General features: G+C 42.2%; 1 long non-coding RNA gene across 1 annotated transcript; it reads right to left on the minus strand.

Annotated features, from left to right (window-relative positions):
- Nucleotides 1–4,050: 4,050 nt before the first annotated feature.
- On the minus strand, nucleotides 4,051–26,438 carry LOC140683686 (uncharacterized). Its single transcript, XR_012054998.1, has 4 exons — nucleotides 26,383–26,438; nucleotides 12,906–14,908; nucleotides 8,655–11,521; nucleotides 4,051–4,884 (listed from the first exon to the last, which is right to left on the minus strand). It is a non-coding gene; the product is annotated as an uncharacterized lncRNA (long non-coding RNA).
- Between the last annotated feature and the right edge of the window lie 336 nt (nucleotides 26,439–26,774).

A 26,774-nucleotide genomic window follows, 5' to 3' on the forward strand; every position in this document is an offset into this window, starting at 1 on the left:
CAAAGTCTTTGAGCCTTATTAGAAGGCTCATTTTCTGCACACATTTTCATGCACTCATTTCCCAGAACTAGGCTAGCAGCTGTATAATCAGGACAGCAACTTTACATGCCTCCTGTAAAATACAAACCTCCCAGGGAAAGCTGCTGTTGGTTTTCAGGAGGCAAGAGTGTTCCTGCTTCTTCAGAGGTGTGATACCCTGTTATGCCACACCACAAAGCCCCCCTTGCTGGCCCCTCTGCAGGTGATTTGTGCCAGTTCTAGCTCTGCTTCAGCTGCCTTGGGTGTCTCTAAAACACTGTGTTGGAGACAGTCACTAGACCTGGCAGCCCCCAGGGCTCTAGTGGCTTTGCAAGCGTAGGGGTGGTGGCAGCCCTTAAGAAGTTGCAGAGGGCATAGGGGTGGTAGCAACAGAGCCAATGTCTGGGGAAGAGAGAGGGAGAGAGTTGCCCACAGGATCCTGAAGGAAGTTGTAGGGTGGAGAAGCTGAGCCAAGTAAGGCACAAAGTTTTTGTTCAAAGACAAAACTCTTCTTCCCAATCAAGTAGAATTTCTGGGAAACCATTGTCCAGTGCTGCCTCATCACATTGCTGGAAGGGGACTAAGTGACAGCCAGAGAAGGGCAGAGACTGTGTCCATCCAGACATCGTTAAACTGACAGTATAAAATCTTCTGGTTACTCCATGAATACCCATCAGGATTTCCAGAGGAGCAGCTAGTGCCTGCTAGTTTTACTGAGCTGTGTATTTCAACCAACCCTCCAGAAAACCTTACTGTGTAAAAATCAGGAGGTGGCATTCCACTAGGCTAAATAGTGCCAGTAGACTTAGAAAAGAAGTTAAATTGATGCTAAAATTTGTTCCCACCCTCCCCAAACCCTTCTCTATTGTGTAAGTGGCAAAGAAAACACAGCACCCTCTAGGAGGCTGTAGTGGCATTTACGCTGTCGCCAGCCACCTTTGCTCTGAAAGGAGGTGGCTTCTGCCCATCTGCCACTCTCAGAAGATGTAAAAGAGAGGAGCATATGGTTTTGAGAAAATGAAAGGTCCTGGTATCTCAGCTTGGTAAAGCTATTGACTTACTGTCTGACCTCTGGCAAGATGCATGCCCTCCATCTGCCCGGCTCAGGCTGGCGAGACAAGCAGAAGAGACTCGAGTGCAGAGATGCTGAGTTTGAGTTTAGCTTGTCAGAGCCACAGCAGCTGGTCAGCCTTTGATGCTGACAAGCTACATTAAGGCCCATTTCAGCCAGCTCATAGAAGCTGGGTCTTCTCACCCCACAAATTCAAACTGGCTCTGAGGCCCCCAACAACTTCCCAAGCACAGGAGAATAAGGGGTGTAAAAATATGCGTAGTATGACTGCTGCAAGGGTGAGCTGGGACACCCTGGGCCCCATTGCTCCTCTTCCCTCAGCTCCATGGCCCATTCTCCAGCTGCTACAGCCCCACAGGCTCCCCACATCTGCTAGGATTGCACACTCACTCCTCGCCTACAGCTCCTTTTTACAAATGCTATCACTCAACCACAGCCAAAGGAGCGAATCAATCCACTCTGCATTGAACGTCACCTCTGGCAAGGTTAAAACTTCAGATCAGCAAAGCCCTTGTGCATTTGGCCATGGGGACTCATCCTGTGCTGCAGCACATCGTGTAGGAGAGCTTTGATTGTGCAGAGGATGACTAAGCCCCATCAGAAACCAGAGGCACCTCAGCCTTCCAGAACCAAGACAGCAAAACCTTAACATGGCGATAGCAAATATTGTCCATCCTTCATTAAGCTGCATAGCAGCCCAAACAATAATTTTTACATACTCCACATTAAAAGCATAATACTTGACATTTTAGTGTCTCATAATTTGCATATTGAATTCCAGGGAGGATATTTGATGGAGTGTGTGCCATAGCTCTTGTACGTATGTACTATAGCCAAAGGATATGACAATCTACCATAACATCAGGTAAGTCCTAATAATAGCCATATTTTAAGGCCCATTTTAAATATTTAAAGATACAACCTGAAATCAAAAAAGAATGTGAAATGTCCATATTAATAATATTATCATCAACCATCACCAAAGTCAAAGGCTTGGGTTTACATCACTACTACAGTCCCATTGACAACTTTATCCTGACAAACACACCCAGGACCTCTATTTTCTTCTTCTTGGCCTACTTTGTCATTTATTTTCATAGGGAGCTAAAAGCTGCAAGTTCTAGAGGAAGGGTGAAGGCCTCAATATCCCATCAGGTCCCATCAGCACAAATACCCTGAAGCGGTTTCTGATCCCTTCTTGATGCCACTGAAACAGGCCCCACAAACCCCATTATTCAGCCACCCAGCACTTTTTTCTCTCCCATCCTACACTAATACAAACATGCTTTCACTGTCCTCTAAGTTTCTTGAAGAATTAATAGCCATGAAACTTACATCTGGAACTTGAAAAATATTTTTAAGAACTCTCCCCCAGCATGACTGGTGCCTGCCACCTCTGTTACCCCCTTCCTCATTTACTTCACCCCTCTTAGATCCTGGTGTTTCTCTCCAATTCAGGAGGAATGGGAAGGGACAGTGTTTCTGATGCTATGAATATGGCGGGGATGAGGCAGAAAGGATTCATACTGGTGGTATATGGGCTAAATATTCATTATATCAATGTCTTTACGCAGTAACAAAGTAAATATAAAATTTTTAACAATGTGTTTTGAAAGGTCATGAAAATACATTGAAATACATCAAATCAATAACAAGAATTTCAAACTACTCTCAGAAATCACTAAATAGCTACATATAAGAATGATAAGCATTGGAAAGAGCTCCATATAAAATCATTTCTCACTTCAGTACCCTCTCATGGTCTGATGGAAAGATTTTTCTGCTCTGGAAGAAAAATATTTGTTTGTAATATCAGTCTAATACTATTAGTTATATTGATTTGTGTTTGACTATAGACTGGTGGGGGTTTCAAAGCTTTAGCATTACACAGCTTATGAAAAACCTCTCACAGGAGCTTTGGCCTGGTTTAACCAAGTCATGTAATAATTACTATAGATTAAACTGTCTTGAGTTTTTAAAATAATTTTATTAATACGGCAAAATCTTGAGCCTGTTTCCTTGAACTATTCTACAGTTCCATTTCTCCCACTATTGTCATATTCTTCATGTGAATAAATACAGTATTCTTGGTAAACACAAGCACCTGGAACATGCTTGCACAGGACACTTCCAAAGACAGTACATAATAATTGTGTTACAATCATAACCCTAACCCTCACTCTTATATAAAGGAAAATTCTGTATGGGGCTTCTGTTTGCCAAACCTCTCTTACTTTTCCAAAACTTCCTACAGTACCATTACAACAAATTTGTTTCTTGGGAAGATCCCTTAGCCCTCATGCTCCAATAATGTATGAACCCCAAGGATTGGACACATTGTGCAGGGCTCTGCAAATGTACATTACTTTTTACTTCAAAATTCATAAATAAAAAATATAATCTCGTATAGACCTGCTTCTCTGAAGTGTTTACAGTCTTGGTTTTTATTAAAAAGCCAATAATATTAAAATTCCTCTAAATAAAAAAAATATTCCTTAAAGTCTAGAAGATTAACAAAATAGAAACATTATTTAAGGTGATGGATCATGTAAGGTAATCACTAAACTCTCAGACTGTAAAATAGGATTACACACCATTTCTTCTTTTTTTTTTTTTTTTATGTTATCTCTTGGACACTGCAGTATCAACTGCTTTAGTCCTAAATTTAGCCAAACACTGCAATTATCAGATGTATTCAGTTGCAAAAGCTTTTGTCACTTTTGTGGTTGTCTAACGGTGTACAGTTCAATCATAAAAGGGCAAATGACAGGCGGGTGTAGGAAATGAATTTTCTTCTTCTTCCTGACATACCAAGGGAAGGCCCCCTGCTGTAATATGGAAAATCTTTTATGCAAAAGAGCACAGCAACTTACAGCATACAATCACTATGCAGACTTTTGTTGGAGCATTTTTTCACAATTCAGCAAAGGAAAAGGAAGAAAAGACAGCCTTAAAATCAAGTTTAAAAGTTCAAATTTTATTTTAGCATTAAGGTATATTTATGGGTTTAGGGAATCTCATAATTAAAATGCAACAAAGGTCCTTCTAAGTATAAAGACGCTTTCTTTAGACAACGTTGCTTTTCTGGTGATCTCAAGGCCACAGCAGCAGAGTTTTTCACACACAGCTGAAGCAAGGTGAGAGGCAGAGAGGGATGCTGAGTCCAGTGGGAAACAGTCAGGGCAACCCCATGTTGTCTACTTGGAAAACAAAGAGAAGGCTGCATATTTTGTATTTATACTGGAATTTCTGAGCATGTTGCAAACAAGAATCTGGGAAAACACATAAAAATATCCTTCCTGCAGGTTTTAAGTAAAACTACCTTTGGAATGAATAATCCCTACTCCTTTCCACAGAAGGGACTTTAACACCCTCTGGCAATAAGCAAAAATCTTAAAGAGGGGGCAAATTTAGCATTTGTTGTTTTAAGGTCCTGGTGTGTAGTGGTATTGTGGCAAATAAGCTTCACTCAGATTATCCACAGTGTTTCCAAATGAAAACAGGTATGGCATAAAGGCTTATTATTTGACAAAAATACACTTTGGCTCATGATCACTGCTCAGCTATATGAACCACAGGTGCCAACTCTGAAGTAAGAAAAAAGCCTGCTCCTTACTCAGAGCCTGGCCGTGGATGCCATGGCAAATATTCTGGGGTTTCTCAAGTCAGTGTCTCTTCAGCTGAAGGGAAACTGGCCAAACCTCAGGGGCACGGCAGTGCCTCCTGGGCTGGCCTTGCAGATTGTGCTCGCTCAAGGAGCTTCACAGGCTCCTGTCCTGGTCCGGGGGCAGACCCTGCAAAGAGAGGGAATACAGAAGGAAGCGGAGGTTTTACATCCCCAAACTACACTTCCCATCAGGCATTGGCACAGTATTTCCAGATCAAATGTGGAGTCACTTTTAGCTGAATTTTTTCAGTCTTAACAAAAAGAATACCTTTTTTTTTTCCAAGACATCTATTTACTTGACTATTTTTTTTCCAGGAAAAGCTAATGCTTTGCTTCTAAAAATCTTTTTTTAGTTAAGAACCCACATTTCTAATTAAAACAGTCTCAATAAACAATCCTTTCTGAAATACAGAAAACTGAACAAACAACAACAGAAAGACATATTAGGAAAGAATATTTTGTTTCTTAGGAAAAAAAGTAGCCCTTACAGCAGAGCTGGTCCCAATGAGAGCAAATCAGCTACTGATTTCAATGAACTTGTGTCAGCCTACCCCAGGTGAAGTTCTGGCCCACTGAGCTCAGAGAAACAAAATGTCAGCTTTACTTTCTAAACACTCTTTCTCAAATCATATTCCCCTTGTAATAATGTGCAGTGAGTGTTTAGCTCAACATGCCTCTTATAGTTTCTGTTTGGAAGATGATTTTTCTTTTTAATTTCTCTGTCAGGCACACTTATTGAAGCGCACACGCTTTAGACAGATGCAATCTGCAAAAAAGGCTTGAAAGACAGTGATTTATTTATGAAATTCCTGGTTGAGAGGGTGAGGTAAGCCACACAAAAATTTTAAAGCTTCTCACTAACATAAGGCATATGTGTTATATATGTAAAACATGGGTAGGGAAAACTTTTAGAATATTTGGGCACAAATCCTTCACAGGGTAGAACTGCAGTGGGAGAAAAGGGGCAGCAGGTGGAGAAGAAGCCGTAAGGACAAGATTCTGTTCTGCCTTAATTTCACCTTGTTACCTCAGGGCCAGCAGCATTTATCATATGGGCATTATACATACATCAATTTTTTGTTCTTGTGTGTTTTATGCTGTGTAGTCAACACAGCAATCAACCCTGAAGCTCCATGGTGGGAGCTTAAATTTACTAAAAGCATAAATTCACTTAAAGTCCCTGCACTAAAGTGTTTTGCTTCTAGCTAAACACTTCTCCATGACAAAGTCCTTTGCTTCAGCTGGAGTCGTTTTAACTTGCAGATGTCTTCCAACAAAGTGGGCACACCAGAGTCCAAGGTGTGCACTGGGGACACAATTTTCTGGCTGTGCAAGTTCGACAGCTACCAGTGCCAGTGTCCTGGGGTAAATGTGCTCTCCCTCCACAAGGCTGCTTTTCCTGGCACTGTGAAAGGTGGGAGGACTGGCAGACACACCCCAGCAATACCACTCTGCAGCACTCTTGAGAGGGATTTGTCCTAGTCTATCTCCTGCCATTGAATGCCCCTGTGACAGAGCTGGCTGAAGAGGAGGTGCATCCTAAGCCCTGAGGAGCAGGTGACTGGGAGGAGCCAGTGGGAGCTCTCTCCCTTCCCATGCCAAGCTATGGGAATCACCAGAGATGGTCCATACTCACTGGGAAAAAGTATTGAAGGACACACATGTGGAGAGGAAAAGCACCTGTTTCATGCAGGTTGCAGCTAAAAGGTGGAACTAAGCAGCCTGAATTATAGGAGGGAGAATGATGTAGGGAAGAGCAGCAGGAACTGGGATTAGAGAGACTCCTCTGGAGGCTAGAGTTAGCCAGGGATATAGCCAAACATCTTTTAAAAGCACATCCAACAAAAGAGATTTTTAGAGGGTTTGATGGTCCTAGCTGTAAGCAGGTGACAATTTTTGCAGGCTTTTCAGCTGAAATGGCACTGAGAATTGTGGAGGCGAGGTGGTAGTGGCTGAACTACTAGTTCAGAAAGAACAGCTCCTGCACAGAGAAAGGACCATCAGGCTGCTGACACTGGCAATCAGGAACTGCTAGAGTAAGGCACAACAGTGATCAGGAAGATATTGGAGCTGCCCTATATCTTACTGAGGACAGGAAAGTTGCACTCGTTAAGGTGGAAAGTGGGCCTTTGGCAGAGAGATTCAAGGTGTGAGGTGCAAGGGAAAATGTGACGTGAAAGACCAGTGAGAATGATGATCCTAACAGAGATAAGCAGGTTACATGGCCAGAGGCACTCTCTGCTCCACCTTGTCCATCTTCCTGGCGCAGAGGATGGAAAACAACATCAAACCCTGTGGGTACAACACCAAACCACCATCACACCAGTGCCAGGATAATGCAGAGCTGGCAGTGAAGAAATTGAGCAAAAAAAGATCCAAGGAACTGTCTAACAGTGGACAAGCTTTTGAGTCACCCACCCCTATTCCAGTGGCGAGGAATAAAGTTCTTTCTGCCCTCCAAAGGGAAGAACAGTGACTTAGGAGGCTGCCAGTAGCTCCCCACGAGCTAAAAGTGTTAGAAAAGGAACCCTCAACTGCAGTGTAAGAGCATTTGCTGGCAAGATCAGAGCTGAGGAAATTAAAGTATCAGACTAGAAAAATCATATTTGTGCTGTCTTCTCTTTCTCTGTGAGGGGTGGGAGAATTGGATGGAGGGAAAGGTGAGGAGATGCTGAGTGTTGAGAGTTTCTGTATGGATGTACAAAGGAAAAGATGACATTAATCAAGGTGGGAGATGAGAAGAGTTTTTGCAGTGCCCACAGAACAAAACTGGAAAGGAAGATATGGCAAGCATTAGAGAGGGCCCCAAGGGGATGGAGCTGGGGGTGGAAAGGAGATGAGAGAAGAGGCACAGAGAAATACCAGATGTAAAAGATAACAACCCAGTAGAATTTTGCCAAGAATAAAGGCTTCTGAGCCATCACTTTGAATTCACATGTCCACCCTCTACTAGTAAAATCATTAGACAGACAAGAATTAAGAGGAGAGGAATCAGCCGCCTGCAAACAGCTTGCTGAAGACATGACATTCCTGAAGAAAAATGTACACAAGCCTAAGCAGCTTACAAGAGCGAGCTATCTCACCCGGCTCACCCCCCACGAACACTGTTAAATCCATGAGAATCAGAACAAGGAAATTGTCAGGGAAAGGCTGCGATTAGCCAGAGTCTTGACTAGAAAAATAGTTTATGAATTGTCATAAAAATTTAAAGCTCAACCTCACATTAGCTGCTGCAGTGTCTCTGCTCCCACCTACAGTACAGTTCGTCTCCCTCTGTCTTCATCACTGACTGTGCCAGTACAAGGGGGAAATCTTCTGAATGTTTCCCCAAAAATTAAATGCTGAAACAGCATATCATTATTTTTGATATTCAAATCTATTATTAATAAGCTATACACTACAAAAAGATTCTGAACATGAGTGATACATCTCATAATTCTGACCTATTAACAGAAGTACATGAGTCTCCCTGGACCAAAAAATAGTTGTTAAAAAAGATAAATCGCTTACTCAAATCAAAATAAGATGATAGTTCCACGAAAGATTTCAAAATAAAAGTTAATAAGTTAATGGATTCATTTTACTGCTCCTAAGACACAAACAGACAATGCAGAACAGTCATCTTCTTACTAAATAATATGAATCAACAACTCCATCATGTTTGTATTAAGCAACAGGCACCAGCAGTTGGTGTGTTAGGGTGAGCATGTCAGCAAGAGGGCAGAGCCAAAGCACATTCTGAATCTTCTTTGCCCTCAGTGACCAGGTACTTAAAATTTTGTCATATACCTAAGTATTATCCTGAATGCAGGGGCAGAAATTTCGCCCCAGCTGATGCCAGCAAAACCTTCCCCATTTACAATTGCTCCTAATCTTCATGGTTTGTGTGAGACTCACCTTAGCAGCTGTCCTTTAATCTGCCATGCAGCAGAGTGCTGGGACCTCCCTGTGTCCCTTCTCCTAAACATCTCTCCCAGGAGAGAGAGCACTCCCCTCCGAGAATACCCAGCAGCTTCTGATGGAGCCCAGGCAAGTGGCTTGAACCAGGCTGATGGTTTTTCAATAGTGAAAATGTGGGGAGAGGAATACCATGCTCAACATGCACTAGAGGAAAATGTTTCTCGAATTTTAGATTTTAAAAAAGTAGGTTTTTTCCAGTATGAGTAGAATAAAAATAAAATGGCATTTCCCTGATATAAAAATAATTCTTCTGGCTTCTTACAAGTGCTGTAGCCTAGAAGTATTCCTGAGGAGAGAGAAGATACTTGGAAAGAACATTGCTCTTAGGGAGTGGTGGAGCCCCATGGATATCCTGTTTCTCCAGCCCCATGGATGTCCTGTTCAGTTTTGGCGGCATTATGTGGGTTTGATAACCAAAGTCTTTATATGTACAGGAGTTACGTTAATAGGAATTAGAGGTAACAAAAAATCTTCCATTTGAAAGTGGATTGCATTGTACAGGCATAAGGGATTTCACTGCCTGAGCAGAATATGGGAGGGTTTTAATGTAAGAAATCAGGTGGTAAAAGGACAGGAAACAAGTGACTTGTGGCTCCTGCCATTCCATTTAAGCATGAAAGGGGCATGTGAAGAGGCATTAATTTCAGCCACACTGGGCTGAAGGGAAAGGATTATTCACATAAGTAAGGCTTTGGAGGACTGGGCTTGTAAACCCCAGCTGCTTAAACAAAGGTCTGAGGCACCTTTTTTCAAGAGTACCTAAGTCTGGTTTTCTAAAGGACCTTCCCCTCTTAAGTTACTTAGGCTATATCTACCCCTTCCATGCTGGATAATAGGGGGACTGTGCCTGGGCTGGTGGGGGAGGAGGGGTGAGGGAGGCTGTCAGTGGATGGGGCTGTGGGTCAGCAGGAGCACCCCAGGCTGCTGGTGCAGGGCTGGATGTAGTGGCACGGGATGTACTGGGGCCTGTGTGCTATCCCACACTTTTCATTCCCTCAGGCACTTTCAAAACTGCTACCTTAAGCATGCAGCAGGATTTCAGCAGAGGTCTCTTAGGCTTTAAGCAGCTTCTAACTGTATTTATGTGCTTTATCCCTTGAGTAGGATAAACAGGTTAGCAATTAACTCTGGTTTTCTGACCTCTAGCTGGATAACCAGATCTCTAATTATATTTTCAGTGGCAGTGAATCTCAAGAGCTGTGTGACACTATCTGAAAGTTTCCACTCCCATGTAACATCTGCAACTCTATGTGGAAATTGGCAGCCAAGAAATTATCGGCAAAACAGAAAGCAAATTTTTTCCCTTCCTCGGTACTTCTGTCTCCTCAGCGCTTCCAATACTTCCTCTCTGTTGCTTGGAAAATATTTACCCTGATAGGTGATTCCTGGTGTGCCAGACAGGTCATATTGAAAACCAAAAAATTCTGAGAAGTATTTCATTCAAAATACCTTTTTTTTTTTTTTTTTTTAATAGGATCCTTGTGGCAGACTATTCACGGGAATCAAGAAATTAGAGGCAATGACAAGCCCCACACCTTGATAGGTTCATTTTTATTGTTTCTCAATAGAGCACTATTTTGGGAGAGAGCATGTTTTTTAGGGCTAAAAAAGTATTATTTATGAAAAAAAAAAAAAAGAAAAAATTTAAAGTGGCTTCTACTTACTGTAGAAGCACAAGTGACCTTCAGAAAGGTGATATAGTTGGAGGAACAGCTCTGGAACTGGCAGAGCAGACCTCAGGAACAGAGTCTCTAGATGGCCGAATGCCGGGAGTTAACAGTGACAAAGCAGAGCAATTTGGGAAATCAGCTTGCTGTCATCCTGTATGCATGTAACTCTTGAAATAAAACAGTGATCTAATATAAGGGAAGTATATGGATTTACTCTGACAGCAATGCCAAGTATTCTAATCAAGTGCCACATTTATTCTCACTTTAAAAGGGGTAAAATAGACAGCAAATTAGCTATGTTCACATCTTCAGAATGAGGGTCTTTGCACTAATTTTTCCATGTGGATTCCTACTACCTGTACTAAAAATTCATGTCTGTGTCTGAGCCCACTTCTTACTTCACTGCCCATACAAATTATCCTTTCTGAAGACAGATGTGAAAGAACTGTTGAAGGTCTGCATCAAACCAGAAGAAAAATAAACTACTTCTTACTTACATAGAACATGATAATTTATTGTAATAAAAGCTGGTTTGGACTCACACCACAATCACTTCCACGCTTCAGGCTTCTGTGCTGCAAAGATTATTTTAGAGAGCTGTGCCAAATTTCCCTGTCATCAGGACAAATGGGCAGTCAGACACTGGTAGATTCCTTCTGAAGAAGGTGAAATTTAAAGTAAGATGTGCACACCATCAGATAATAACCTACAAAAGTAAAAGCCAAGAGAATGGTTGACACATCAGCTGGAAAGCTAATTATACAGGTATAGAGGACCATGACAATGTCATTTTAGAAGCCTAATTTTGATTCTCAATTCAAAAGACAGAGTTGAGGCCATTAGTTCCTGCTTAGATCTTTCCCTTCTCAGTGGCTTCCTAGTTTCTCACAACTTGCCACCAATTCTGATCAGCAGGGGCCAGTGCATTACACACCCAGCACCAGCCAAGTCACTACTTTGCCTGGACCACCCCACCACCAAGAAAGAAACACATAACAAAGGTTACTCACACAGTGACTATGGAGAAGAGATGCCTAGTGAGCCATTGCTGTTGGAAATCACATTTCCTGCAGGAAGGAAACAGTGGAAATGTAGTATGGAAAGCAGGTGAGATGCATTCAAATGGATGAACACCTAAAGCAGTATTCAGAAATAGAGAAAGTGAGGGAAGATCAACTGATATATTAATTGGTCTTATCTTTTAAAATAGTGGAAAAAAGTTTTCATTGAAAATTTTCAGACAAGGACATAAGGAACTACCTTAAACATCCAAATCAACATTCTGGAGGATATAGCTAGAAGTCACTGTACCCAGAACAACTTAGCAAGGTATAAACAGCGCTGCATGTGGCCAGAATTACAGAAGGATGAAAGCACCTATAAAGTTCATGTCTACTCCTGTGCTGACTATCCAGCCTGTACAGCGTCTGCTCAGCTCACATGGCACAGCTGGAGCCATGTAGTTGCCCTTCTGCCTCACATGTAGACAGACACATGGGGAACAAGAATATAGGAATGAAATTGTTTTAGATCACAGATTTAGGGCACAAAACCTTCTGAGTGCTCTAAATAAAGGTCTAACAGAAAAAAAAATACTACACTGTATAATTTATACCTCAGAGAACAAAAAAATGGGGATGATTCTATTATTTTGATGCCTGAAAGACTCCACATAAATCAAGACCAAATAAGTACACAGGCTATTCCAAGCTGAGCTTGAAGGGTAATGTGCAAAAAGACTTGTTTCATGAGCCTGCCCCATAAATGTGTTCTCATCCTCTATAACATGCTTCTAGGCTAAAAAAAAGACCAGACATCCTTCCTGTTTCTAAAAGTTCTGCCCTGTTTTTGTTATTGGAAGAGGTTATAAAGGCTGAATTCTGCAACTACCTGGCCAACCACAAATACTTTTTTGGTGGCAAAGCGAAGACAGGGGATCCAGTGGTTGTGGTTGAATAACCAGCAATAACAGTTTATGCTCTCTGAGTGCATTCTTCTCCAAGAAACTTTGCTGTTTCCCTGTTCCTAAAGTGGAAAATAATTGCTTCATGAGAGTGTTGGCTTTTTAACAGTAAGTGATATACATACACCAATATTCAGATAGTCTGAAAATTAATACTAATCTCTGTGTCAGTTTTAAATACTTGGTATTCCCCTTTCCAGTTTGTGTGTTAGTTTTTTCAATCCCATTAACAAATCACCTAGAAAACTAAAAGTGATCTGCACATTAAAATTAGTAATGAAGAGTGACACTTGTCCATTGTCCAAATATGCCATCTTACCTAATCACACTTTTAATGCACAAAAAAACAATATTTTACACATTTATGGAGGGAAATAAAACCAGTCTGTTACTGGTGCCTTTTAGTTTGGTTTGGTTTGCTCAGGAAATGATGGCTTAATAAGTGCCCTCCTCACAGAAAAGCATGCAAGTCTGAATTAGAAGTGTGAAACTGAATTTATGAAATAACCTTGGCAGTAAATAATAGCACACCTCAAACCAGGATTCATCACACACCTGTGTGGTAGGGAATGGAAGTCGGCTTCATCTCACTCAGAGTATCAATCACTCCCAGGATGCAAATTCCGTGAGATACAGAAAGATTACTTTACATAAACTGCAGAAAGTATTTGAATCAATGTAATAAAATTTTCAGCACAGCATTGTACAGCCTACGAGAGTCCTTACAAACACACTTTTTTCATCATTTTCCATACGAACATGAGTAAGGTATGTAGACAGATGAATGAACTTGTAGCTGCAGACATAATACAACTCATTCAAAGATTTATTCAAAGCTTTCAGTAACGAGTGTTGACTCTTCATCAGAAGAAGCCTCACCTTCCTTCAATTAGCAGCAAAAGTCCTGTGGCCTTCACTCAGGGTGGATCTTCCACCCTAAATGTATTTTGAGTACTCTGCTTCATTCTGACAGCATTTCTGAGCAGTGCCCAAAGGAGGCTCAGCCAGCAGGATGCACAGCACCATTCTTGTGTGGATACCATCCTGGCTGGGGACTGCTGTTTTGGAAGTGTTCCCTCGGGGCAGAGATCACTTCATGGACTGCAGCTCTCCATATGCCTGCCTCTGTCTACTCCAGTGTAGGCACCCAAAAAAGAAACACCTGCATTTCCAAGCAGCCCAGAATCCAGTAGCAAAGCTCTTCTGAAAATCCAGGCCCTGAGTGAGATATGTACTTTAAAGTCAAATTCTTTTAAGTCACTGGTCCCAAGATGTTAGGCAAACCCTTCTAAGCCCCGGTCCTTGGTGGCCGTGCCAGGTGCCAGGGAAGAGGGAGCCAGCACAGCACAGTCACTCCAGACAGCCACTGCTCCCTGAGCACTGTGGGACAGGCACAAAGTTAGCCAGGCATTTGGCTGGGAAGGCAAACACCACAGCCAGAAGGAGACAGACGGTCTTATTTTTAACTTCCACTACATAATACAATACTTAGGTTCCATTTACTGCACATACAGTCTCCTAAATAGTCTGTTATTTGGTAAAACTGTATCACAGTCAATCCCTGCATCATGTATATTGCAAGGGATTTCTTACACCAAGATACCTTAGGAAAAAAAAAGATGCATGTGAAATGCATAGTAGAAAAAAAATGAAGGCCGCTTCTTCACTCTCGTGTTTTTTTTGCTGTCATCAAAGAAGTATAAACACATAAACATAAAAGCATAAATCTTATATCTCATTTTATATGTTTTTATATACTAAAAATAACTGTTTACATTCAGTTTCTTATTTTATTCCTTTTGAAAAGAGGCTAATATAAAAAAGTTTTAAAATTAGTCATTCCACTGCCACTTCTTTTCTATTGCACTATTTATTACCTCTTTGAGACTGCAGAAGAGGGATGCAAATGACACTTTATTCCATAAGTCTTTGGGTCAAACTCAGTTGCCTACCATGATGATCAGATTTCTTTTTCTTTAATTTTGGCGAGGGCTAGGTATAACCCATCTTCATATTAGATTTTGCAATATAATCCTTGTTACCTAAGCCTACCTACACCTGTGAGCGTATGGGTTTCAGTTTTTCTTGTAATTCTTTTCTTTTCTTTTCTTTTCTTTTCTTTTCTTTTCTTTTCTTTTCTTTTCTTTTCTTTTCTTTTCTTTTCTTTTCTTTTCTTTTCTTTTCTTTTCTTTTCTTTTCTTTTCTTTTCTTTTCTTTTCTTTTCTTTTCTTTTCTTTTCTTTTCTTTTCTTTTCTTTTCTTTTCTTTTCTTCTCTTCTCTTCTCTTTTCTTCTCTTTTCTTTTCTTCTCTTTTCTTCTCTTTTCTTCTCTTTTCTTCTCTTTTCTTCTATTTTTTTTTTTTTAAGATTCACACACAGAATTCCTGCCCTAACTGATATATAAAACATCAGGGCAAAAGATAATAAACTTGTTTGCAGCAGTTTGGCAAAGCCTGAAAGGAAGTGTGGGGCCAGAGAGCTGGGAATTTTCAGGTCCTGCAGCCACATCCAGAGTTAATTGAAGCCACTGCCAGACTCAGTATAACAGGATTGGAAGTCTCTATTCAGAAAGAAAGAAAAAAAAAAAATACTTTAAAGGTGTGCTTAATTCAGGGCACATCAGATCACCAGCATCACCCACCTGAAGGAAATCAGGCCCACATCTAAACCTTGAGAGCAGATCAGCTCTTGTTGCTATTACATTTCCATTCAGGGGGGCTGGGGAGGCTGCACCCCAGAGCACAACGGCAACATTCATAATAGCCTTCATTCACTCCTCTGCAATAATTCTTCCTCCTGTATTCTACAGAATAGACATTTAATATTTGTTTCTAGGTAATCAATTTTGGAAATGCTCTGCAGTAAAACTGATCTGATCACTATGTGTTCTGCAGTTACCGCAGGCACCCAGGTAACCTGGGGCTTGTGCTGTGCAAAGTTGGAGTTAGAGGAGTTATGGGTAGAATGGAGACAATGCAGATTTAAAAGATTGTTTTTAAAGCGTGAATGAACTGACAAACCCAATTTTCCTTGGTGCAGCAATGGCTCATCTCGACTTAAAAATTAGTAGATGCAGAACTGTGTTGAATATTCAGTGTGCAACCAAGATGTCTGTCTTTGCTGTGCCCTCACTGGAAATTATTAAGCTTATAAGTCCAGAAAAATACTAAACCTCTGTTCCCACGATTTACATTCATTCTGCCCACCTCAAATTGTCATTTTGGAGCTTGATTGAAAAGTGATTGAGAAGGAGGAGACAAACAGCCATCAAACCAGGGCCCTGGCTATGACGCTCCTGCAGCTGCTCTTTGCCCGTTTTCATGGATAAATTGGACCATCAGAAACTTCTCCATCCTACTCCAGCAACCTCATATCTTGGAGGACCAGGGTGACCACCAGCCATCATGACAGGGAGCAATACTATATTAACCAGTGTCCACGGCTCATCTACACTTTAGAAGTTTGGGATACCCAATGAGGATAGCTCATTTCACAGCGCTGTTCTCTATTTTCCCCAACAAATTAAAAGAGTGATACTTTCTTTCATTTCCAGCCAGAAGACTGAGTATAATGAGCTTGGGTTCCAGCAAGTAACAGTTCAGATTTCTTATCCTGATGAGAGCTAGTAATGTTCCACCCATGTTATAATGGAGGCTTTGGAATAAAAATAATGCACACACAATGTTTAGTTATTATCTTTCATTGCCATATAGAATTAAAACCTAAAAATTATTTGATCATTTTATCAATTCCTCCCAAGAGGTCGCTCCATTTTAGATGACCAGTCTTAGTCAACTGGGATCACATATGTAATCACACAAGCACATTCTAATTTATGTACACAAGAAAAGAAACTTAATTCTGACATCCTGTAACTTTTGAAGGCTCAGTTATTCAACCTTCATACCCCTCAAACAGATGGAGTTCAGGAGGAGGAAAACTTTATGACTTGTTTTAAAATAAACGTATCACTGGGTAGGAGAATTAAGTCCTCCACTCACAATTAAGACTGTGACATCATCTGTTGCTCGAAATAATGGCAGTAACAGGCTGTTATCTTTGAAGTGCTGCTCACCAGAGGTGTATTAGAGCATGTGTGCATGGGAGCATGTTCAAGACTACTGCTTGCAAATCAGAACAAAAATGCAGAGAGATGACACTCTTGGATCCTGCTGTGGATTCCTTAGGGAGCTGCACACCCTTTGGCCTCTTTCCCTCTTTCCCCCTTCAGCATCATAGTCTGTCCTATTTTGGACCTGGATGTTTCCCTCATCCTCCTAATTTCATCTTGATTTTCCACCTTCCTCCTCTTTTCCTTTGTGTGAACCCCCATTCTCCCACCATCTTTCCACACTTCTGGTAGTTCTCCCCCTCCCAGTACTCCTGCCTCCTCCATAAGATCCCAAGAGAGCAACCCTTACTGGCTATTCCCTTACCCAGAAACACAGAAATATAAAATCATCACAAACAGGGGTTGCAGGGAAGACCTCCCCCAACCCGCTCATCTGGGTTCTCTTTCTCCATCCAGAGCCTGGTCGTGACCAGGTGAAGGGAGAAGCTGAAGTCTGTTAAAGGTACCTAGAGCCTGCAAGGACTGTGTCTGACCCAGGAGAAACAGCCAGCTGTAAACTCACGTTTTCGGAAATATCAGAGTTTGGTTCAAATAAAAATTCTGCACTTCTGTACCAAATATTGATGTGCTGGACTTTCACAATGAAATAATAGATGTTCCAAATGTATCAGTTTTGCCTTAATTTCATTCTCTGAAACCATGGAACCATGAAACTGACTGCTTTCAGGATAGTTTGCCTTGAGTCAGAGACTAGCCAGAAAAAGCTTTTTAATTTTTATGAGTTTGACAGAGCTATAAACAATACTACCAGTCCTGAGCATTAAGAAAGTACAAATCAGGCCATGCACAAAAAGCCTCATAGATTAGCTGTAAAAATGAGTTGTTTGGAGCTTTTTTTAAATACCAGTAAAAGCAGACACCTGTCATTGAGGTGTTTTAGCTTTCTCATTGCATTTGCAAGGCTCCCCTTGCAAACTTTGCAACTTTGCAAACTCAAGAAGCTTTTCTTTTGAAATGAAAGATAGGCTGCTTATATTTTCACTTGTCTCCTGGATCTTGATCTGGATGAAAACATCAAGCACTGAAACACTCAAATCAAGACAGATGGCACAACTATATAAGCAAGAGGAAGCAGAATTTCATGATGAAAAGCATCAAGGAACATATCTATAGGTGATAGCACCAGTGTGTCTATCAAGCTCCTCATATCTCTTACAATAAAATTCCAGATAGTGAATCTCAACTCTGTGGTTAGTTATGTGCTCCTTTCCAGTGCTTTGGATAAGATTTCACTGCATGACAAAAAAATGATTTAGGGGTAGCAGTACTCAGAAAATAAGAAGAGGGTTCAGTTTCTTGCCCTGATATTCTCCTTTCCTTGCACCATGCCTATTTTCCTACCTAAAGCCATGATAAAAAAAAAAAGAGCTGTAACATTTTTAAACCAAAATCAACCCTAACAAGCCACAGTAAAGTACAGAAGACTACGGCTGAGGCAGAAGCTTACATGAGCAATGCCTGAGAGGAGTCAGACCCTTTTGGGGCCAGGTTCCACAGAGAAGTGTGCATCAGTGAGCACATCTGTGTGCAGCCCCAAGCACTCCAGGAGCTCCTTGGCACTCCAGGCTACAGGAGGGAGAAGAAACACACCCCTGTCTACTACATTTACAAGAAAGGATGCTGAAGAGCTTGCTGAAAAAGCTGTTTCCAGAGATGCCACATTTGGCTGCCCTGGGAAGCAGGGTGAAACTCTGTGGAAGAGGGAAGAAGGGATGTCTCCAGGGTATGCCCCTTTACAGTCCCACCTTCCATCAGACTGGCAGCTGTGGGCACTTCTGCCTCTTCTGACCCTTTTTCCAGAAAGTCAACCTATGCATAGTACTTTATGTGCTGACTTGATACCCCAGGGATTTGTTGAGAGCAAAAACTGATATGAAAACAGCATGTGGATGCTTGCTCCCATACTTCTATATTCCTATAGCTTCCAGAAGAGTTTCTTCAACATATACCTAACCCCTTTTTATATGGCACACTGACTTTGGCCACTGCAATGCAAGGATGATGTTAACATATCCAGAACTTCGGGGCACAAGTTTGTGTGGAGCTGATAGCACTGTCAGCAAGATATGGGACAACAGTCCGGTAATAAACTGGCCTACATGGGCATAGAGATGGAAAAAAGATGCAAAAAGTAGAAGGCAAGAATCCCAAACCTTCTTATTTTTAAAAAAAGGGAACATTTCAAAGTGAGTATCAGGTACCTGTTGTTATGTGCTAATGGGGAAATCTTTCCACCAGATCCACAGGGCAGGTCTGAGATAAGCAGCTGGAGAATGATAAGTTATCTCTGTTTCGATTCAGGAAATATAGATGCTTCAGATGCTAATGGTGTGTCAGCAGGGAGCCAGACACACAGTGGACTGCGGTTAAGTAAGCCCAGGAAGGTGTTTATTCATGTATAACATTTGCAGAGAAGGTGACTCCCTGCCTCCCTCCCGGCTGCTCGGAGGAACTGCTTATAACCAGAAATACGCTCCGAGAAGTCAAGCAGAAAGGTCAGGCGGGGCGAGAGGTGAATCCCAGCCATGACAGCCCTCCCGTGAGCACTGGCACCCCCAGCCCCGCACACGTCCTGGGAAGGACGGGGTCTGCCCGCCCGCCCTGCCAAGCCGGCACCTCGGCTGAGCCCGCCGGGCTGCGGGGCCGCTGCCGGCAGAGGGGCCGCTGCCAGCGCTCCGCGACCGAAATGTGCTGCGGCCTGGAGGAATTAGAGGTCACCTGTGCATCCTTTGGCACTGGGCTGGATCGAATGCAGCTAAGCCATTCCCAGCAAACATTTGTCCAATCTATCTTCAAAATCCTCCCACTGTCACTCTAGGCAATCTATTCTTGTGCTTTCCAAACGAAAGTTAGAAAGCTGTTCTTAATGTCTAATCTAAATCATAAGTCAACTTTAAAAATGACAAGTATAGTTAAAACTTTTAAGATTTTTACTAATAATAAATGTGGTTTTCATTCTATTTCTCTGTTGGTTGCTACAAATTCAGGGTACTTTCAAATCCCTTCTTAAAACATCCTCTAGAATCACAATGTATAGAAACCATATTTATTATTTTTCACAAGAGCTGAGATTGTAATTTAATTACATAAATCCAAGAGCAGAAGATTTAAAGAGGAAAAAAAATGCAATAAAGTTTTGAGAGAGATACCAATACTTAATTTAGCTCTAAAAGGTTTTCAGGGTTTTTTCTATCTGTATGCCTCACAGACCCATTGCCCAAAAATGTTCTGAAGTGACAGCAGTGTCAACAAGAAAAGACATCTCACCCATAACTAATAGAGAAAAATACCTCAGGTGTGAGAGACAAATATTCCTGTGTATATGCATATATATTCCTTCATTTACCACTCATCAAAATCCCTTCTAACTGTCCCAGTCATGTGAACACTGTCTTTCAGTCGATACTTTGCAGGGTCCCATTCAAACCAGTTGATAGCAAGAGAGGTAGTTTCCTCCTGCCTCACTGAAAATGAAACCCTAGAAAACTGCTGCTTTGCTCTGGTGCTTGAATTCAAAAACATTACTTGAAAAAACCTGGGCTTACTTGCTGATTCAAGCTTTTTGAATGTGCAGCCTGAGGTTGCTACCAACTCTGATTCAAACACAGAAACACAATAAAAACACAAATAGAAGCTCTGATCCTTTACATCAACAGCACCAGATATGAAGGAAAGCTACACTGGCTCTACTTTCTAGATACACATGACTGGACACTGATTCATCCCTGGAGACAAACATGCTCAAAAATTTACATCCTCAAAGCTTGTTATTTATCACTGGAAATGCCTAGCTTTTAAACTAGGGTGTCACATTAATTTTGCTTAACTTTAGCATCCGTGGTATAGTCAGCTGTATCTGAGTGAGTTACCCTAGGCACTGCACTTCCTCCAGAGCAGACACAGCAGCACAGCAGATGAGCTGTGCCTCCCCTTGGCTGCCAATGGCCCCTGCACTGCAGACGTCAGGAGTTAGGGGATATTACCATCAGCCTTGCTGCCTGCATCCTTCTCTCCAGAGCTACCCGGGGAAGAGCAAAGAGCAATTCCTGGTAAGAGACGAGAAACTGTCTCTGCTTACCATTTTCTATCAGCAGGCTCAGGCCTGCCAGCATGCCCCGTTCAAGGTGCCCGCTTATCAGGATTGAAATTGCGATAACCTGGAGTGCACTTCCAGGCTGAGAATTCCCTTGGAAAGCCAGGTATATAAAAATTAGGTATTGCAACCCTGAGTTTCAATCTCCCTCTAGGTATCTAGTCTGAAGTGCTAGGCTCTTTTCTGTACCTTCAGCAAACACAAGGGAGGGAAGAGGGCTTGTGTTTAACTTAAGCTGTTTAACTTTTGCTTTCACCACATCGCACCAGACCTATATGTAGGATGTGCCTTTTTCTTTATGGATATAATACATTATCTACAATTACATTCAAATCAAGAAGCAGTGTCTATGTTCTTGTCTTTTGCAGACTGACCTAGGATGATAAATATAGTCCAATGAAAGCTCCAGGACTGTACACTCTAGAAAAGAGAAACAACCATTCATGCTGATTGTGTCAACCATGCACTTAGAATGTGAAGGCTTATAATTTCCAAATGGCCCCAGTTTCCACCTTCAGCATGCCTACAGGACATATAACATCAAGCTGGGTGATCTCAGCTGTGTCTGGAAGAGCTAGCTCTGTTATGCTATGTACATAGCACAACATCTGAAAACAGCCCTTTTTAAACTGTTCCTCAACCCATAGACTTTTTTTCTTTTCCCTACTGTAGAATAAAATCTACAGGATAAAAATTTTTGTTCTCATTCCTGAAGTGCTGTGTGACAGTAGAAAATCTGGGCCTTGTTAAATGCAATCTAGTAACATTATAACCAAAAATGTTTAACTGGAAGTATCATGCAACTATAACAAGGAGCAGCTCTCCCATTCCCACCTGTAATGACCAGAATGTGTTCAGATAGGAGGCAAAGAAAAGAGTGAGGTCTTCATCTCCTACCCTTAAAACAGGCAGAATTTTTAATGAATGCATTTATCTTTTGTCAGCAGCCATGAATACGATCCTCTTTCAAAATAATGTATGAGCACTGGATGTTGACCAAGCTTTTCTGAAGAGTTACTGGATAAATATGTTTGTATAGTATAAAAACTGACTATATATATAAAAAAAAGAAAGGTAATAATGGGGGAGGAGTACAAGAAACCCTGCAAGAAATTTGTGAGAACTGGTAGAAGCCACTACACTGCCAAATTGCCCTTGAGTAATCCAGCCTAACCACGTTTCACCCTCCTAAAAGATTAGAACCAGCAATGCCAAAACTCTGGAGCAAAAGGACTAAGTCAGAGACCCTTTTGGCTGCATGAAGATCTTTTATTTTGAGCAGAGAGCAAGTTGTTGTGAAGCCATGGCAGGGAAAACACACTGACACGGGGTCCCCCAGGATTACTGGTGCCAAACACAGAAGCTACTGTCAGCTCACAAAATGCTTTACTGACATGCCAATGATAAAAAATCTGTATTGCCAACCACCCTTACCACACATCCCAAAACATGCCATATGGCCGAAAGTACGACAATGGATTTTGCCATTCCTCGGATTTGGGTGTGAATTGACAATGAGTCTAACATATAAATTACATCATCTTTTAACTTTTTGTGATATATAACATCAGACAGCTTTGTCTGGGACAATCCATCATGAACTAGTCTTGTTGACATTCTGGATTCTCTCTTCTGACCTTGTCCTTTCAGCACAGGCATAATTGTGCTTATGATAATTTTATTCCCAGTTAGGCAGTGATTTTGCACACCTTTGAGTTACAGAATAACTAAGAAGCCAGTTCTCTGTACGATTGCTGAAACAAGGCACCTTGAACCAATTTATGCTGAAGTGCAGTCCGGTGGTGTAGCAGTAAATAAAAGTGGATAAATTCACCTCTCTCAGTGTGCATAAGTAGGTTAACTCTTTACTCCTGTTTACTGTTTATACCACAGGTGCACTCTCAGCTGGGGGCTCCCCACTGAGGAAACACCAGCCATATGTTTGCGCAGCAGAAAATGGAGGGGGGAGATGTACAAACCAGTCTTCATGGTATGAAGGGTCTAGCAGGCAAAGGGAAGGGATCCAGGCTCCTTTTTGCCACCCAGCTCATGTGCAGAGAGACTCCCATTTCAGCCACGGAGCTCTAGGCTCAGTTAGCACCACTAATTTTTACATACTTGCATATCATCATGGGGGTTTAGGGATTTTTTTAAGAAATGTAACACTTCAGCAATCATCTAGGGTGATGGGCAAATTTTTTTTGTTGAAGGATCGACTGTTCAGTGTCACTTTAGTGGGAATATACAATTATTATGGTACATGAATTATTTGAGCTGTTCCCTGTGAAGACTGATTGCCTTTCATGGGCTGTGTGTGGGAGCAGCAGAGAAATCCCTGCTGTTCCAACTGGTGTCGGCACCCCCAGACAAGCAAGCAAAGCTGCAGAAGTGCAACTGTCACGTCACCTGTAGCAGTGCCTGAGTCATGCTCCCTGCCCACCTTGCACCCAGAACAAGGGAGTGATTTAGCTTGTTCCTAACCACTGGATTTACAAAAAGGTGAGAAAGTAAGTTGGACTGCAATTACTTAAAATAAACTTTAAGCTGTCACTCACCATAGCAGAGAGAAAGGGGCATCCCACCACATCCACATCTGCATTTTCAGGGGAGAAACAGCTGTAGCCTCCTCTCAATATGAAACTTGTAGACCAATTATTAGATTTTTATAACAAATAGGCTATTGCACTCCCACTGTGATGACTTGGTAACCAGAGGAGCGACAGAGTGTTTTAGTAGTAGACCACTACCACTCAGTCACTTCTGCCCTCTTCAGCATTTTCCATCTCTGCCACTGAAGCTGACAGGAGGATATGTTCGAACACACATCAGCCTAACCAGATGCAGAAAGTAAGTTCCTACAGAATCAGTTGTTCTAAAGCTGGAAAGAGTGTCAAACAGTGGGAGCTCTGCAGGTTGCTACTTTTTTAGCTGATTGCCACAATACTCTTTTGTGTGGTTTCTGGATCTGCTTCTGTTAAATGTGTTTTTCAATTGTTTCTGGTGGAGGTTCTTTTTATGGGAGGGTGAATGTGTTGCTGAAGTGCTGCGTCTCCTCCTGAAGATGCTGGTCAAGTATGCAGACTGCTTGTGTGCTACAAGCTAATTTTACTGCCCTCAATGCCTCTGGTCCCCTGTCTATCCAACTTGATTTGCCATCAAATTTAACATAAAAGGTATTTGTTATTTATTGGAAAGATTAACTCCCTGGGTAATAATTACTTTTTTTTAGCATTGGTCTGACTTCATGGCCTAGGCTTCAGACCTGAAGGAGAGGTGCTTCTGGAGATCAGGGCCGAAGAACAAAACAATTTACTCTTATCTCCTCTGCAGCCTCCTCACCTACTCCATTTCTCGAAGCTGTTACTTCACATAGCATTAAACATAAACAGTTATCAATCCAGTCCAGAAAGTGGGCAAGAGACACTAATAGACAAGAAATGTCTGTTTTTGACAAATGCTGAAACTCATGGAGGAGCAGTAACACTGCAATAACAGAAACTGAGTTTCAATTGAGTTGAAAAGCAATTATCTGGTACTATTGAATGAAGTGAGAACAAGGAAACATTTTATGATATTATGATTCCTCTTCCTCACAGTTTTTCGAGGTGGGTAGGGGGTTGCTATGACTTTTGCATTTAACTGTGAAGCTACCAAAGGCCACCTCAGCTCTGCTGCACAGTTGCTCTCCCAAAACAGCCTCTGGGTAATAGCGTTTGTCTTAGTCTGGCTTTCTCGAACTTTTCTTCAGGAGCTTTCTGGGAGGCTCAGCACAAAGGCACAGCGAAGAACCATCGAGGCACAGCCAGTATCCCACCACGAGACCGGGGATGCTGACGGGAGGACGGAGCCGACATGGTCGCCTGCCCCCGGCATCCTCCGCCCCGCGGGTGAGCACCCACTCATAAACGCCCCCCCCCCCGCACTCCTCTCCCCCCATGCTCCCGCCTCTCCTTTTTCTCCCTCTTTTTTTTTTTTTTTTTCCAATTTATTTTTCCCTTGCAGAAGTCGAGGTTAAAACCCTGAAACCCGAAGCCCTGAAACCGAGCTGCCTGGCCCCGCCGGTGGCACGGCCCCGCCACACACGCCCGTGTCCGCTCCGTGGCCCGGGCGCCGTCGGGAGGGGAGGGGAGGCGGAGGAGCGGGGAGGGGACGCGGGCGGGGGCGAGCGCAAGCAGCAGGCGGCTGCCTGGGGTGACCGTGACCCGTGGGTTATGCGTGGGTGACCGCGGGACTGGAGGGGTGAAGGAGCAAGGGAGAGGGGGTTTCTCATGGGCAGGAAAAGGCAGGATCCCGTGTGCCTGCGCGAGGGAGGGAGGGAGAACCGCTGAGGTTTTATTCTTGAGAAAAGCAATTAAACTGAAATTAGTTGCGCTCATGAGGCGGGAAGATAGCCCCGTCTCTCTGTCCTTACTCCTTGGGGCGGCCGATGGAGGCAGGCCCTGGGGCAGCGTGGGTGCCCGGGCGGCTCCTCGGAGCATCCCCGGGCGGCGGGCGAGGCGCTCCCGCATCTCCCTCCGCACCCGCGCACCCTCGGCGCTCCCCCGCCCTGCCCGGCCTCGCCCCGCCACCACATCCGGGGCGGTGGGTGAGGGAAATTCAAGTTAAAGAGGGGCTGACCCAGAGCTGCTCCCCGGCCCCGATCCCAGCCCGCGGGGAGCCCCCGGGGTTCGGGAGGAGCGGGACGGGGCCGGGAGCTCTCTGTGAGGCCGCCGGCTGCCGGCGACAGAGCAAGTCTCCCCAGCCTGCATTTTAATCCTGAAATCTGGAAATGGAAATTGTTTGATGTATGAGGAGACGTTATCTAATTAGGGCGTAAGAAATTTAATCTTTCCAGCAGGCAGGTCATATAATTAATGTTAATTTAACGCTCAAATTCTCAGTCATTAATTTTTATTCTCTTAAATGTAGTTTGGCAGGGCCCCCTGATCCATGGCAATGGATTTTACTGAATGTAAGAGCACACTTGGTCTTTGGAGTGAATTACTGCAGCCCTTTCCTATCCCAATAACAAGATCACATCATGTATGCATTATTAAGCCATGTAATTGAATGGTCCATAGTTTGCATATCAGACTATTAAAGTAATGTGTTTTGCTTTTCTTCCAACACGTAATGTTGAAGCCTTTGCGAATATTTGGTGATTCTGATAATTATCACCAAATTACTACAAATGTTCTCTTCATTAACGTGATTTCTCTCAAGCATTTTTTTTTAAATGTCAATAATGCATTAAGTGGTAGCTTGTAAAGTGTTTTTTTTTAATAAAACTTGTCAATTTTAATAAGAAAGAAAAGAAAAGAAAAGAAAAGAAAAGAAAAGAAAAGAAAAGAAAAGAAAAGAAAAGAAAAGAAAAGAAAAGAAAAGAAAAGAAAAGAAAAGAAAAGAAAAGAAAAGAAAAGAAAAGAAAAGAAAGAAAGAAAGAAAGAAAGAAAGAAAGAAAGAAAGAAAGAAAGAAAGAAAGAAAGAAAGAAAGAAAGAAAGAAAGAAAGAAAGAAAGAAAGAAAGAAAGAAAGAAAGAAAGAAAGAAAGAAAGAAAGAGAGAAAGAGAAATAGGAAGTGAGAATAAACAGTTGCACGGAAAGAAAACAATTTTCCTCTAAGATTGAAAAGGCGATTTCCCTTTTTTCCCTATTTCAGATAAGTGACTATACACCTTAGAAGTTTCACTTCATCGGGAGCAATCTAAAGAACTGTCGATTGCAGATGATACAGAACAGATGGAGGAACAAAGTTGGAGCTTTTTCCTTTACAGGGAATAGATGGGGACATAGGCAGACCGACAGAGAGATTGATTTGAAAAGATACTGACCTCTCTCCTTCAGCTGCAATTTAACTTGTCCTGGAGGAAAAAAAAAAAAAAAAAAAAAAAAAAAATAGAGAGACAGAAGAAAACCTCCTCACAAGTGAGACCTGCCTCCTCCCCTGTCGGCCTCCTGCCTTCCCCCGCCCCAAGTTCGCACTGTCATCTGAACAAACTGCTGCGCCGATCTCAGAAGGTGAATAATTCTCAATTAACTAAGTAACTAACTTTCTTTGTGCAATCTTGAGTCACTCACTTAACTAAATCTTAAGCCTTCGAGACCCTTCATTATTGCCTTCCCCCGCCACACTATTTTCAAAGTTCAATAGCAAGGCAACAAAAAACACTGCTGCAAAATAAGAGTCTCTTTTAAAATTAAAGAGCTGCTCATTTGCATCGGA

Source organism: Taeniopygia guttata, chromosome 3 (assembly GCF_048771995.1).
Source record: "Taeniopygia guttata chromosome 3, bTaeGut7.mat, whole genome shotgun sequence".
Lineage (NCBI taxonomy): Eukaryota > Metazoa > Chordata > Aves > Passeriformes > Estrildidae > Taeniopygia > Taeniopygia guttata.